This window comes from Camelus dromedarius, chromosome 34, assembly GCF_036321535.1.
Source record: "Camelus dromedarius isolate mCamDro1 chromosome 34, mCamDro1.pat, whole genome shotgun sequence".
Classification (NCBI taxonomy): Eukaryota; Metazoa; Chordata; class Mammalia; order Artiodactyla; family Camelidae; genus Camelus; species Camelus dromedarius.
Window position 1 is genome coordinate 8,869,783 of NC_087469.1, and position 13,685 is coordinate 8,883,467.

At 52.3% G+C, this 13,685-nt stretch overlaps 1 protein-coding gene across 2 annotated transcripts in view; it reads right to left on the minus strand.

Moving 5' to 3' along the window:
* The window catches only part of FXYD6 (FXYD domain containing ion transport regulator 6), a 28,310-nt gene extending 20,214 nt beyond the window's left edge, over positions 1 to 8,096 (minus strand). Inside the window, exon 1 of one of the 2 annotated variants that reach the window (XM_031443598.2) lies at positions 7,940 to 8,096. The gene's annotated coding sequence lies outside the window, so the exon portion shown is untranslated. The remainder of the gene's footprint in view (positions 1 to 7,939) is intronic. The other variant, XM_031443597.2, reaches the window with a different exon arrangement.
* Between the last annotated feature and the right edge of the window lie 5,589 nt (positions 8,097 to 13,685).

Below are 13,685 nucleotides of genomic sequence, written 5' to 3' on the forward strand. Positions count from 1 at the left end.
TATCCTGCAATATGCCTGACCAGTCCTCCCTAAAACTGTCAAGGTCAAGGTCCTCAAAAACAAGGCAAGGCTGAGAACCTCTCACACCAAGAAAAGCCTAAGGAGACGTAACAACTGACTGTAACGTGGCGACCCGCGTGGGATCCTGCAACAGGAAAAGGACATCAGGTAAAAACTGAAGACGTCTGAATAAAGTGTGGTCTATAGATAATAATAATATATCAATATTGGCTCATCAATGGTAACAAACGTACCACATGAACATAAGACAATAGGGGAACCTGTGTGCTGGGGGTTATACTGGAACTGTCTGTACTAGCTGTTCAGTTTTTCTGTAAATCTAAAACTGTTCTTTAAAAAAAAATATCTATTAAAAATAATTTTTAAAAAATGTTAATTCAGTTAAAAACAAAACAGCTCTCCAACCCCATCCCATCACCCCCACATCTGCTCACCTTCCCGGCAAGCAGCACGCAGCCCGGCGGCCTGTCGGTGGTGTCCGCTGCTTCTGCAGCAGGGGCTGGGCTTCTGTGGTTCAGAACCACAGAGCTGAAATCCAGCAAAGGCTTTTAAAGCTGTCTTTTAAAACAAGAGCTTTGGGCCCAACCAGAGGTCATTGATGGATCTGTGGCCTTCGGAGGAAAATGCAACCTGTTCCCTCAATCTGCATGTTAAATGCCATCAAACAAGCATTGAACATCAATTATTCTGTTTAATAGCCTAACTTGAAATGACTGGCCCCCTTACAGAATTCCAGAGAAGGGTTAAAGGGCAGAGAGAACTCAAGCCTGGGACTGAGGAGAGAGCAGAGTGTGGTGACATTCTGTTGGGCCGAGGGGCTCACAGGGGCTGTAGTCACTGAATTCCCTGCACTGCCCCGAAGCAGCTGGACAGCCTATGCACAAGGCAGGGGCCTCTGGTCCAGATCATCGCTGCTGACACCCTCCAGGATGTCCCCTTCCTACCGGGTCCCTCTCATCACAGGGTCCTCGGGCCTGGCAGGACTGCCCTGAGTAGCCCCATCTCTGGGTCTGCCCCACCGCCCTGCATTCATGGAGGGCATCCCCGCTGGTCCCCATGACTCAAAGCTATCTCTTTCCAGCCCAGACCCAATCCAGCCTGGCTGTACAGGGGGAGGGGGAGGGACAGAACTCCTTTATCATGTAGTAGAGAACTTACTATTTGAACGGAGGCACCTTTATCTTTAATGAGGAATTACTTCCGGGGAAGAGGAAGAAAGGAACTGACCATGAGAAGAAATAAGGCCTTTCCTTGGAGTACACAAAGCACAAACACAGGACTGGTTTCTAAAAAGAGTCTCTGGGAGGGGGAGGGTACAGCTCAGTGGTAGAGTGTGCGCTTAGCATGCACAAGGTCCTGGGTTTGATCCCCAGGACCTCCATTTAAATAAATAAACAAATAAACCCAATTACCTTCCCTCCAAAAACAAAAATAAAATAAAATTAGAGTCTCTAGAAAGACTCCAAGCTGGCCCATCAGCTGGGTCACAGGGCCCTGCTGCCACTTCACCCCCCCATCACTTCTGACTGTGACGGTCTTTGCAGTGCCTTCCCAGCCATCACCCCGTGGGCTTCTCCTGACAGCGCTCAGAGGCAGGCGCAGGGCAGGGAGGTGTGGCCAACTCCAGCCTCCAGCACAGGCCAATGACACGAGCCACCCAGGGTGAGTCAGGGAGCGGGACCAGGCTTGCCGCCCCCAAGGGGATCTCAGTCCAGTTCCAGGGAGTCTGGATGGTGGGCAGCACTGCTCAGAAGCCCTAGGCCGGGGCCCTGGCAGGCTGGGCGGGCGTGAGCAAGTGAGGCCAGTGATGGGATCGTCTCCTCCCCAAGCCTGCTGACAAAGGCTCATTCAAGACAGGCCAGACCAACAGTCCCAGCAGCAGAAACAGAAACTCGGAGCAGCTGCCAGGGCCAGAGGCCCAGGCAACCCTGCCCACAGCCAGACCACAGTACCAGGCAGCTTGACCAGCCCCATCCACTCTCTCTGCCCAACAGCCCACCTCCTTGAAAGCACAGCTCTGGCCGGCATGTTTGAGCCTACTGAGCATGTGTATATGTTCACACTGTCTTGCTTGGGGTGGAAAAGGCATGGGGACAGGCCCTCTGCCCACCCGGTCACGTGCACGTCTGGAGGCTGACCCGACCTTGTTTGTCTCTGCTTCAGGAAACACACTGTCCCCAACCTCCAGCCACATGATTCATTCCCCCCCATTCCCACAGAGCCAAGGCCCACGCTTCTTTCCAGGTACTCCATCACTCGTGTGTGTGTCTCCCCCATCAGACCATGAACTCTGTGGAAGCAGAGGCACATTCTAGGCATCTCTGAATTGCCAACGCTTTGCACAGTAGCTGCTCAGGAAAGGCTGATACGGGAATGAACGGGTGCTCTGGCATCATTATCCCTTTAAGTCATAATCCAGTCTAAGCTCAGAACAACCTGAGGATCTGTATGGAATTTTTAAGGAATTTTAAAACTTTTCCCGTGACCCCTCACCCCACTTCTTCCTGCCGGCTCACTAGGTCTCTGGCGGATCCCAATCACCAAAACCTGAGATGAATCAGTTTCCTTCCATTGACTTCAGCCCGTAAGCGCCTCCCAGGCTTCTGATGGGGTCAAATTCTTATTTTCAGACTCCATCAAAGGAGCAGACAGACTGAGATGACACAAGAGCATAAAGGAAGGTCCCCCCTAGGTATGCGTGGTGCGCACCTGGGTATGAGGGACAGGCGGGAGACAGCTTGGAGGGACAAGTGGGCTTTCAACATCTCCCGGTGGGTAAGGACTTCTTCCCACATATGTTCAGTTCACGGACGCTCGCTGGGCTTTCTCCATTTGCCTGACACCGTGCCAGGCGCTGTCTGAGGGACAAACAGACTTTGCTTTTGAAGAGGTAGGAGCGGGTGTGGGGAGCAGGCGTGTACTTAAGTAGCTAAATGCAGGCATGGTGGGTGTGTACTCTCAGGGAAGAATCAACAGAGCATTTCAGGGTACGAGGAGGGGGGAGGAAAGCATATCTGTTTACTGGAAATTAGGAAAAGCTGTTTGAAAGAGGGAGCCTCAGAAGATGCTATAACCAACAATACTGTCATTCTAATAATAATAACAATGTCATTATTATCATCATCATTACAGCAACTAACATCTACTGAGTGTTTACTACGAGCTAGGCACCCGAGAAGCACTTGACATAGCTTACCCCCTCAATCCTCATGCCCATTTGACAGATAAGGAAACTGAGGCTTAGAAGTGTTACGAAAACTAGGAAGTGTCAGCACCCAGCTTAGAACCCAAGTCTATGCGTCTCCAAAGGCCACCACCCCTCCTCAGCATGCTGGAGTGAGAGAGCTCATTCCTGGTCAGGTCTGAGCAGAGAGAGGCAGAGGGTAGGAAGTACCAGGCTTGGACAATCATCTGGAGAGGGTGCCTGGAGAGGTAGCTGCAGCCCTTGGGGACCAGTGCCAGACACCTGTCCTCATCAACAGGCCATGGAGAGGCCCAGAAGGTCAGATACGCTGGGCCTGATCCGCAGGATTTGTGGTAAAAGGATGGGGGCTGAGAAAATGGAAAGGAAGAAGCCGTCACCACGGTCTAGGTGAGAGACTGCAGCTGGGGGAGGTGAGAGGGTGCACGGGAACCTGCGAGCTCGTGCCTATGTGTCAGGGCTGGAAGATTATTTATGTGTGAGAAAGGGAGAGTGAGTGCAGGGCGGTTCCTGTCGAAGAAGGAAGTTCCAGAGCTTTCCTGGTGGGAAGTGTGAGTGGGGTCAGCGGGGAGAGAGGCGGGGAGAGGACAAATCAATGATCTACCTGAGCGGGAGAGTTCCGGTGAATGAAACCATCATTTCACAGCTCTGTGGGCCCTGAGAAGCCCACAGAGCCTGGCATAGGGGAGGGACTCAATTAGCACTTGTTAAAGGCAGGTATGTATAAATTAAGACCTTGTCTCTGGTCTCTTCCAAGGCCTGGCTTTGCACTCCAGCTATGTGGGGAGTCACTGTCGTTCCAACCAGATCCTACGTCATCCCTGGCCTCACATCAGATATTTTGAGCTGAAGCAGCTACGTTCCCATGGCCCCAGCCTGGTCCCCCGGGCCCCGGCCCCCATCCTGAGCCTCCAGCTCCCCCACGTATCTTTGTAACAAGTGTGTTCCTGTGTGGGCTCCAAGCTGACTTCATACTTTCCCAGGTCAGAGTCCCCCCTCCTCCCTCCCATACCAGAGCAGAGAAGATGGTTCTATGCTTTCGTCTCGGCCAGAGATCTTCTTCTTCTCATCTGGGACAGAAAGCCCTGACCAGCACCTCCAGCTGGCCCAGGAGGATTTCACAGATGCACAAATGATGGCCCTGGACCCCGCTGTCTCCAGAGACCACGTCTCCCAAGACTCCACCTCGCCCCAGTTTCCACCCTGGCAGAACAGACCAGAGAGACACAGAGCTCAGGAGGAGCCAGCAGCTGAAGCCTGAGAGAAGAAAACCCAGTCTCGGCTTCCATGACTGAAAGGGGTAAAAGGGGAGGCCTTCTCCCCAGGAACCAGACACCAGCCTCCTTCCTGCTCAGCTCAGCCGCAACCCCATGTTATGAAATCATGAGTGCAGTTTGGCTCCTGGAGAGAAAAGGGATCTCTTTCAAGACTGTACAAAAATTTAGAGGAAGAAATGGCTGCTTTCATGTACCTAGATGTTTAATCAAATCTTATTTATAATAATTAAAAGTTGGAAACCTTAAAGGACTCTGTAGGGTCATGATTAAGTAAAATATTAAAATACATGACATGTTATTCCACACTATGAATAATTAAATTCCACATTATGAAATCGGAAATAAACATATTAAGTTGTATGAAGAAAATAAAAAATAAGAAAATAAAATCTTAGAGGCTTTCAGTTAAAAGACTTTCACCAGACAGCCAGTTTGCTTCCAAAGTGACATCTGTGGGATGAATGCACTTGCCCCTGGGGCGCAGCCAGGACTAGAACTTGAGTCTGCACCTCCGGGATCATTGCCTTTATGCTGCCGGGTCTCTGTCCCCAGCGACTGCGGCTGTCATGACTGGTTTGCTTCCTCCAAGGCGCCTGGGCAGAAGTTAGTGGGTGATTTGTTAGACAGGGCGTCCTGGGGGCTGCCTGGCACAGTCTGCCGCCCCAGATGGCAGCCAGCTAGGTCCAACAGGGCCGGGCTCTGACTTAGGGGGCATCTGGTGGGCTGGCTTCCTGTGACTGTGGGGAGTTCCCAGGGTCTAGGGAACTGCTCCTCCTCACCCTCTCCTCCAAGGAAATAAAATGGAGTGGGCTCCTCACCCACTGGGGCACCCACACTTTGGAAGGGACATCCCAGTCCCCAGAGGATTGCTGGAAATAGAGAAAAAACAGCAAGAGAAGTGGGAGTGTGGGGTCACAAGTCCTGGCTAAAGAGTCAGAGGCCTCAGCCACTGTGGGGTGGTGGGACCTCTGAGCCTCAGTTTCCCCATTTATGTGATGTCCTGATCAGAAGTTCCCCTTTCAGCCCTGAGAAATCTAGGATTCTGAGGTCAGGAACTACGTCTTCCACCTCACCCACAAGACCCTAGCAATTAACATGTAGTAAGGAATTTAAACAGTTCACTGAATGAGTGAAATGGGTCCTTGGCAGGTGGTCAGGAAGGAGACCCTTGCCTCCGGTGTCTACCACCAGACCCCCAGAGCAGCTACAGGTCTTGGGAAAGCCCTAGCAATCCAGGAGCCCTTGCCAACCTGCTTCCTCTCCTAGAAGCACAGATGTGCTTGGAGGAGCCAAGGAGGAAGCAGGGAAGTGTTCCTGGGGGAGAGAGGGGGTAGCCTGGACCCCCTCCCCCACATCGTCCCACCTACTTCCTAAACTCACCTGGTCCCTCTCCTCTCTGCCCTCCTCCGGGCATTGTCCCCTCTCCTTGTCCCTCTCCTGCCCTCCAAGCACAGTCACGACCTTTCTTCCCTCCTTTGCAGAGGCTTGAAGCCTTCTGCTGGTTCCTGAGCTGCCTGACCCTCTGTTAGGAAGGAAGACTCCTTAGGACAGGCCAGGAGCCCTGGGCGTCCTCAGGGTCAAGGCAGGTAGAAAGCAGCCGTGGAGAGATTTGAATTCTGGCCCATGCCCAGCCTCTTTAGTCTACAGCACCCAGGAGAGGGGTCCCCTCTGAGGGAATCTGGACATGCATTTCTCTCCACCTTTTTCTGCAGGATTCCTGGGAAGATGTTTCCATCTGGCCTTCCTGAGCCTTCCCCTGCACAGAGCAGGTGAGGCAGGAAGCTGCCCTCTATCTTCCAGCTGGAGACCTACTTAGAAGTCGTGTGTGTGTGTGTGTGTGTGTGTGTGTGTGTGTGTGTGTGTGTGTGTGTGTGTGTTGGGGGAAGCAATGGTACATGTTATTGTTGGTGTATGTGAAAGCACACAGTGCGTTGGTAGGGCGTACGTGTAGCATTGTGAGTGGTGTGTTGTGGTGTGGTATATATATGGTGTATTTGGTGTGTATATGGTGTGTATGTGGTATGAGATATGTGTATGTATAGTGTGTTTATGTAGTGTGTGTGGCAAGTAGGATGTGTGTGGATGTGTGTAGTGTGGCAAGTGTATGTATATTTGGCGTGTGTCTGTGACACGTGCTGTGTTTTGGAGGGGCCTGCAGTGGGTAGGGGCCACATCAGTTTGAGGTGGGAGCTAGCTCTCAAGGGTCTCCTACCCAGAGAAGTCAGGGCTAACCAGTATCTAGGCAACCATGTTGGGGGGAGGGGTGGAGATCTAGAGGTGAGGAATGGGCAGGAAAAGGAGGGAGGCTGAGAATTGAAGAGGAGTTTCCATGGCAACTACCAGGAAGGTCACGTGAAAAAGGCTAAGTTGCGGAAACAGATACACACATCCACACATACACAATATGAGGGCGCTGGGCCCCCAGAATGGGGTCCATTCACAGAGGGCATGGGGCCCATTGGTCCATCTCCAAACCTGGAAATCTGGGCCCAGCCAGACAGCCAGAGCCAAGGAGACAAAGGAAGTGGAGACAGAGGCTATGTTCCTGGGAGAAGCCTTGGCAGCCACAGCCTCCCATGTCGGGAGGTTGGCAGCAGGGGCTTGGCCAGGCCCACTTCTCCAGGGTGACTGCTCCTACCCTCAGGTGCTTTCTCTACCAGCCACCACTTGTAAGAGCCCAGAAGCAAGCACCAGAAGCCCCAGGCTGCTCTTCCAACTCACCCGGGAAGCCCAAGAGACACAATGGGGGCAGCTCTGCCAGGGCCAGCCCTGCTGGGGAAAGAGGGCTGGGCACCAGGAAAAGAGGGGGTGGAGGGGTCATGGTGCACTGGAATAAAACAGGACTGGATAGACAAGAGAAGAAGAAAATTGACGCAGACATTCTCATGAACCCCACACCCTGGAACCCCAGCCCTTCTTTACCTGCCCCCCTCCCCATGCCCACTGTCCAGCTCCAGCTCCCCCTGCCCCCCAAGCGCCAAGCCTGCAAGTTCCATTTTGTGTTGGTCATGTGTGCACACTCACAGCCAGCCACCTCCCCGTCTTCACATCAGCACACTCCACTCAAGTGGCCACAGCTTCCAAGTAACAAAGGGAAAACTCTCCCTAGATACAGTGGGGAGCAGCCCTTTCCTCTTTTCCTACAACCATTGCCCCAAGCTCCAGGCAGCAGCAAGCGCCTTTCCAGAACAGCTTCGCCCCCATCGCCACGGCCTGCCTCCCCTCGGAGGCCCCTCTTCTCTTCCGACGCCCACCTCCTGGTTTCCATCCCCAACCTGGTTTTCGCTGCCCAAGCGGCGGCCGCCTGGGGAGGACCGCTCACACCCACCGAGAAAAACAAAACGCGGCGGCATCCCGGCGCCCCGCGATCGGTCCCCATCCCAGCCTCTCTCCCTCTTCGGAAGAAGAACCCAACTTTGCCACCTCCGCATCCGCTTACCTGCACGGCGCGGTCCCTCTGAGACAATCTAGGAGGACGTGCCCAGTCCGGAGGAGCCTGGGAGTGGCGGGGCTGGGGGCAGGGCGGTGGGCGAGGCTTTCGCTTTTTTTCCCGCCTCCCTGGCTGGGAAGGGGTGGGGCGGGCTGGAGAGGCGCGTTCTGCAGGGGCGGGGCCGGGTGGGCGGGGGCTGGGCTCCGGGGACCGCGGTGTCACGGTCCGCTGGCCTACTGGTCGCGTCCGCGCGCAGACCCTCTCCTCCTCGCCCTGCGCTGCCCGCCCCTCCGAGCGCGCCGCCGCTGCTCCCGGGTGCGGGAGGGATTATTTCAAAGGGCAGGGTGGCTCGGGAAGCAACAGGAGACTGTCGCCGAGGGGGCGGGCCAGCGCCGGCGCGCATCCGCCACCAGCGGTTGCTTTTCGGTTTTCCTCTGCTGAGGGTGGGGAGGGAGCGAGACAAACACGATGACAGCGCTAGTGTGTCTCTGAAATAGTAAACTGGGGTGGGGGAGGGGGGTCGGGAGGGAGACACGGGAAAATACGAGAAAATAACAAAACACCAGACACAGCAACTCACGTTAATTGGGAGACTTGGCAATTAAGGGGGATGTGCACCAAAAGCATGAATGGCTGGGTCGTAGGCGCGCGAGCCGGTTCTGGTTGGAGTCGTCATTTTTGACGGGAGCCAGGTGGGATGCTGGGGGCGGGGGCTCGCGGGAACCACAGGTGCACTGCCCAGATACCCTGCTTCACGGCCCCTCATCCTACCCCTTTCAGGTCACAGTAACTCCCCTCCCCAGTTCGCTCCTCAGGTCCAAACACAAGACTGACAACCTGAATTAGAAGATTAAAGTCCTAGTTCTGCAACTCGACCTGTGATGGGACTTTGAGCACATCACTGAAGGAAGCTCTAGAGCCTCAGTTTTGTCCCCTGTGAAATGGGTCTGAGAACACTTGACCCCCGAGGCTGAGCCCAGTGCTCAGTGTGAGTACTCAATAAGCAGCAAGTCAGCAGGGAGCTGTGGGAAGGCCCTGAGGCCAGGCACTGGCAGAAACCACAGACGACCCAAGGGCTGGCCATTTGGTTGATAGCCAGGAAACCATGCTGGTTGCCATGAGGCTGGTGGCCATGAGGCTGCTGGCCTGAGCCAAGAGGGGGATTGGCAGGATCGGGGGTGAGGGTGGCTCCTGAAGGAGGCTATAAATGTCTAAGCCTGAGACTTCCTTACAGACCCTGAACCTTGGGAGGATGGGTACTTCCAGGAAGAGGCCCATCCCTACCTCTAACACCCCCAGCCCTGGCCCTCAGTTTTCTCATTTGTAAAATGAAGGAGACAGACCAGATAATCTGGACACTCCTTCCAGTTCGAACCCAAGATGACTGGATTCTTTTACTAGTCCAGTCTCAAAACCCGAAGGCAGGGAATATATATGGATTCCAGAAGGCTTTGCACAGATGTGGAAGCCATAAGCAGCTACTGAGAAACAGTGGGGACCCTTGGGAGGATAGCTCAGACTCTGTGACACAGAACCTCAGAGTGGATGCTGCTCCGGCCCAGCCCCAAACTTCTTTGCGTGCCTGTGAAAACCAGAGCTCTTTCCCCAAAACCTGACCCAACTCTTTTGAGCCATGTGACTTTACACAGATAAGTAACCCTTCTGTCCATGTTTTTCCCTCTACATATGAGGTCTTGGTTACAATTGTCCTCCTCCTTTCCCTCTGTGTGAAAGAGACCAAGCCCCATCACTTGCTGGGCCCGTATCCTTGGGCAAGTAGATTAGTCCCTCCCAGATGTCCTTGAGTGCTGCCTGCCTGTTGCCTCTCTGTGTTGCTTTTTGGAGTTCCTGCTGGTGGGGACATGTCAAGCCCAGGCTCTACAAGCCTGTTTGGGAAAGGACAGGCCAGGAGTTGGAACTGCAAAGCCGAGCCACCTGTTAGTACCAGACATTTTCTTGCCAGAGAATTCCAAGGTGTTGGGCCAAATTACTTCCCCGGTGCCTCTGAGCAGCAAAAAGCCCCTGGGAGGCGGCAGAAGCTCCAGCCCCGCGAGGAAGGGCCCCCGTTTGCCCCTCACATGTGCTTCTTCCCAGCCCACCTGGAGGCACTGCTGAAGGCGTTTGGGGTAACAGCAACAAAATCACACCCAAGCTTGTTCTGGGGGGCATCCTGTCTCACTTCTAACCACATCTAGCCCCTGGGAAGCAAGTGGGTGTGGGTAAAAAAAGGTCACCAGCTGCTCCATTCTTTCAACACATTTATCAGTATGAATAGCTACTGGGTACCGAGCCCGGGGCCAAGCTCCAGGCTACATAGTGAAAAGAAAGTCATGGTCCCTTATAGCTAATGGACAAGATAAAGATTTATCAAATAGTCCCATGAATAAGTGTGTAATTAAAACAGGGTTTAGAGCCCTGATGTAGCATTTGAGAAGTGAGCTGAAGGGTTAGGAGGGGTTAAGGAGATGAAGTGAAAGAGCCAAGAATTGGAGTGACAGGCAGTGTTGGGAAATGATCCTGACACAGGAACAGGAGCAACATGTGCAAAGGCCCTGGGGCAGAAGGAACATGGTATGAAAGGAGCCACTATGGCTCTGAAACAGAGGAAGGAAGCAAATGCCAGACCAGGCAGGCCTGAGAGCTCCTGAGTGAATCCAGCTTTTATCCCCAGGACAATGGGAAGCCTCTAAGGGGCATTAAGAAAACTATTGCAAGCCAGAATTAGGGAGTGGCTGGCTCTGGAAGTAGGGGGACCCTACAGTCAAGGATCAGGACCTGTGAGGAGAATGGCGCTAATGTGAAGATGAGAAATGGGCCTGGATCCCAATTGAAGAGAACCTTGCTTCTCTAGAGGCCAAGGAGCAAAGAGAGAGCTGGGGCAGGGGTGCCTGGCCATGGCGGGAGTAGGACGCAAAAAGACAAAAACTATTCCTAAAACCCTCCCCAAGCCCCCGAATAAGAGCCATGGAAAGACCTAGCGCTTAGAAGGACAGTGTAACTGTTGAGAGCGTAAAGGACTAGTCCATGCTTTAAACTTGTGCTGAGCTGACTACATACCTTGCAATTGTGCAGCTAAAAACCCATCCGGATAGCACTTGCCCCCAGTCCCCTTGTGCTGCAGCAAAAATAGCCCTCAGTATGCTCAGCGTAAAAAGGAATGAAATAATGCCATTTGCAGCAACATGGATGGACCTAGAGATGATCATACTAAGTGAAATAAGTCAGACAGAGAAAGACAAATATCATATGATATCATTTATATGTGGAATCTAAAAAAATGGCACAAATGAACTTATTTACAAAACAGAAACAGACTCACAGACATAGAAAACAAACTTACAGTTACCAAAGGGGAAAGGGGGGAGGGATAAATTAGGAGCTTGGGATTAACAGATACACACTATTGTATATAAAATAGGTAAACAACAAGGACCTACTGTATAGCACAGGGAACTATATTCAATACCTTGTAATAAGCTATAATGGGAAAGAATCTGAAAACTAATATAGATGATAGATAGGTAGGTAGGTAGATAGACAGATAGATAGATGGTAGATAAACCGAATCACTTTGCTGTACACCTGGAAGTAACACAACATTAATATATCAACTATGCGTCAATTAAAGAAAATAAAGACAAGAAAAGAAATAGCCCTTCAACATGTCAGTGCCTGGGTCACACTGCCAGAGACAGGAAGCAGAGGGCCCGCAGGGAAAATTAAAGGGGTGGAGACCAGGAGTCGTCCAAGGAGACCCTGCCCCACCAAGCAGGTCCCAGTGGACACAGGAAGCTTTGGGTGTTTTTTCATCCCTGGGAGCAGACTGCAGAACCAGAGCAGGCCCTGCCCATCAACTGTTACTTTGGGTCCATTCATACTTTGTTTTGTACAGATTTGGAAGAGTGTTCGCTCTGACCTCAGCCAAATGCTAAGCCCCCAAACCCTAGGGCAGAGCTATTTCCTAACTCCTTTCTGAAAGAGCTCTGCTGCCTTCAAAATCACTTGATCCTGATCCCTTCCCTCCCTTCCTGGTCTTTCTTTCTCAGACTCCTCGGCTTCTCCCCCTCCAGCAGCTGTGTTGGGCCCTTTGTCCTCTGCCCTGAGTAGTTCCTGCACAATCCAATCCACATCCGTGGTTTTGCCACCCACTTAGTGCTGATGACCCCAGGCTCTCCAGCCTGGTCCTTCCCCCAGAGACCCAGAGAGTCATCTCCAGGGACTCAGCGGTGCCCCTGCCGAATCCATCACTTGACCCTCCACCAAGCTGATTCTCCTCCCACGTCGTCCTTGACTTCGTAAATGACACTGCTCCAGTTCAGTTCCTCATCTGGAAAAGTGTGAGCCACTATCTCCTCCCAACTCCCCCCCCCCCCCGCCCGTGGTACCAACCTCCTGCCGGGCCCCTGCCTCAGTCTCCCCACTCCCAGGCTAACTCTTGTCTGGCTGTTATTTTCCACAGCACAGATGTGATTCAGACCTTCAAAGGCTCCCTATTTTCTACAAGTTAGAATCCAACTTCTCACCCTAACTTTCAGTCTTTACAACCTGACACCCACCTATCTTTTCTGCTTCATCTCCTTACCCATTCTCTGTTCTGCCTTCCCCATCTCATCACTCTGGTCACCCCAGTCCTTGCAAACACTGTCCCCTAGCCCAAGAGGGCCACTCACAATTATCCAGATACACTTCCTGCTTCCCCCCCCCCCCAATTTTTGCTCATATAATTTTCTCTGCTTGACATCCTCTCCCTCTCTTCTCTACTTACAAGTATACCTACCATGCAAAGTGAAATTCAAATTATCACCTCATTGAAATTAAAGCTCTTACCCACGATGTCATGAACAACACTGTGTCTCTACATCTGTGCTTGTACACCTCCTAGTCTGAATTTTACTGTGTTTCATTGCATGTGTGTGCAGCCCTAGTAGAACAGGAACCCCTTTGGTTCAGCCAGACATCTTACTCCATTTAGACAACCCAGTATCTTGCATGAGGACCCACTTACAACTGGTTGAATTTAAGTGAATTGCAGCTCACAAGACCCTGCACGACCCTGCCCCAGCCAACCTCTCCAGATGCATTTTGAACACTTTCTTCCGAGCTCTCTCTCCAACCAGGAACCTCTCAGCTTAGCCAAAGGGTCTTCAGAACCGGTTCCCTGAGCACTGGTACCCTGGGCACAGGCCACGCCTGTGAGATGCAGCTGCTTGGTTCTCATTTCTCAAAATGAAGGGGTGAAAAAGCTTGTGCTGTCGAGGCCACAGGCAAAGGAGAGAAGAGCTCCAAGGCCAGACTGGAGAGGAGGAGCAGGGAACCCCAACGCTGACATTGGGGGTTGAAAACAGGACTTCTCTGACCATGTGAGGAACTGTAGGGACTGGGTAGGACGGCAGACACTGCTGGTTCCATAGACCAAGTCTGTTCTCTTCTTTTTCCCTTTGATCAGATCTTTTTTCTAACTCAGCTGCAACGTGCTCAGTTTAAACTACTAAATTTCCAGACTCCTTTGCAACTAGGGCACCTAGTTTTGGGCAAGGAGATGGGAACAGAAATATACTGAGGAAGAATTCTAACAAAGACACAGTAATATGTGTCTTTTGCCCTTTGCCCTTTTCTTTCTCTTCCTTCTGTTCCTCCTCCTCCCCCTCCCCTTCCTGCTCCTCCAGCAAAAGGAGGGAAGGGGGCATGGCAATGCCATTAAAAAGTATAGAATCAATAACAGAAGAACAAAACAAAGAGAAGTAAAAATCAAATT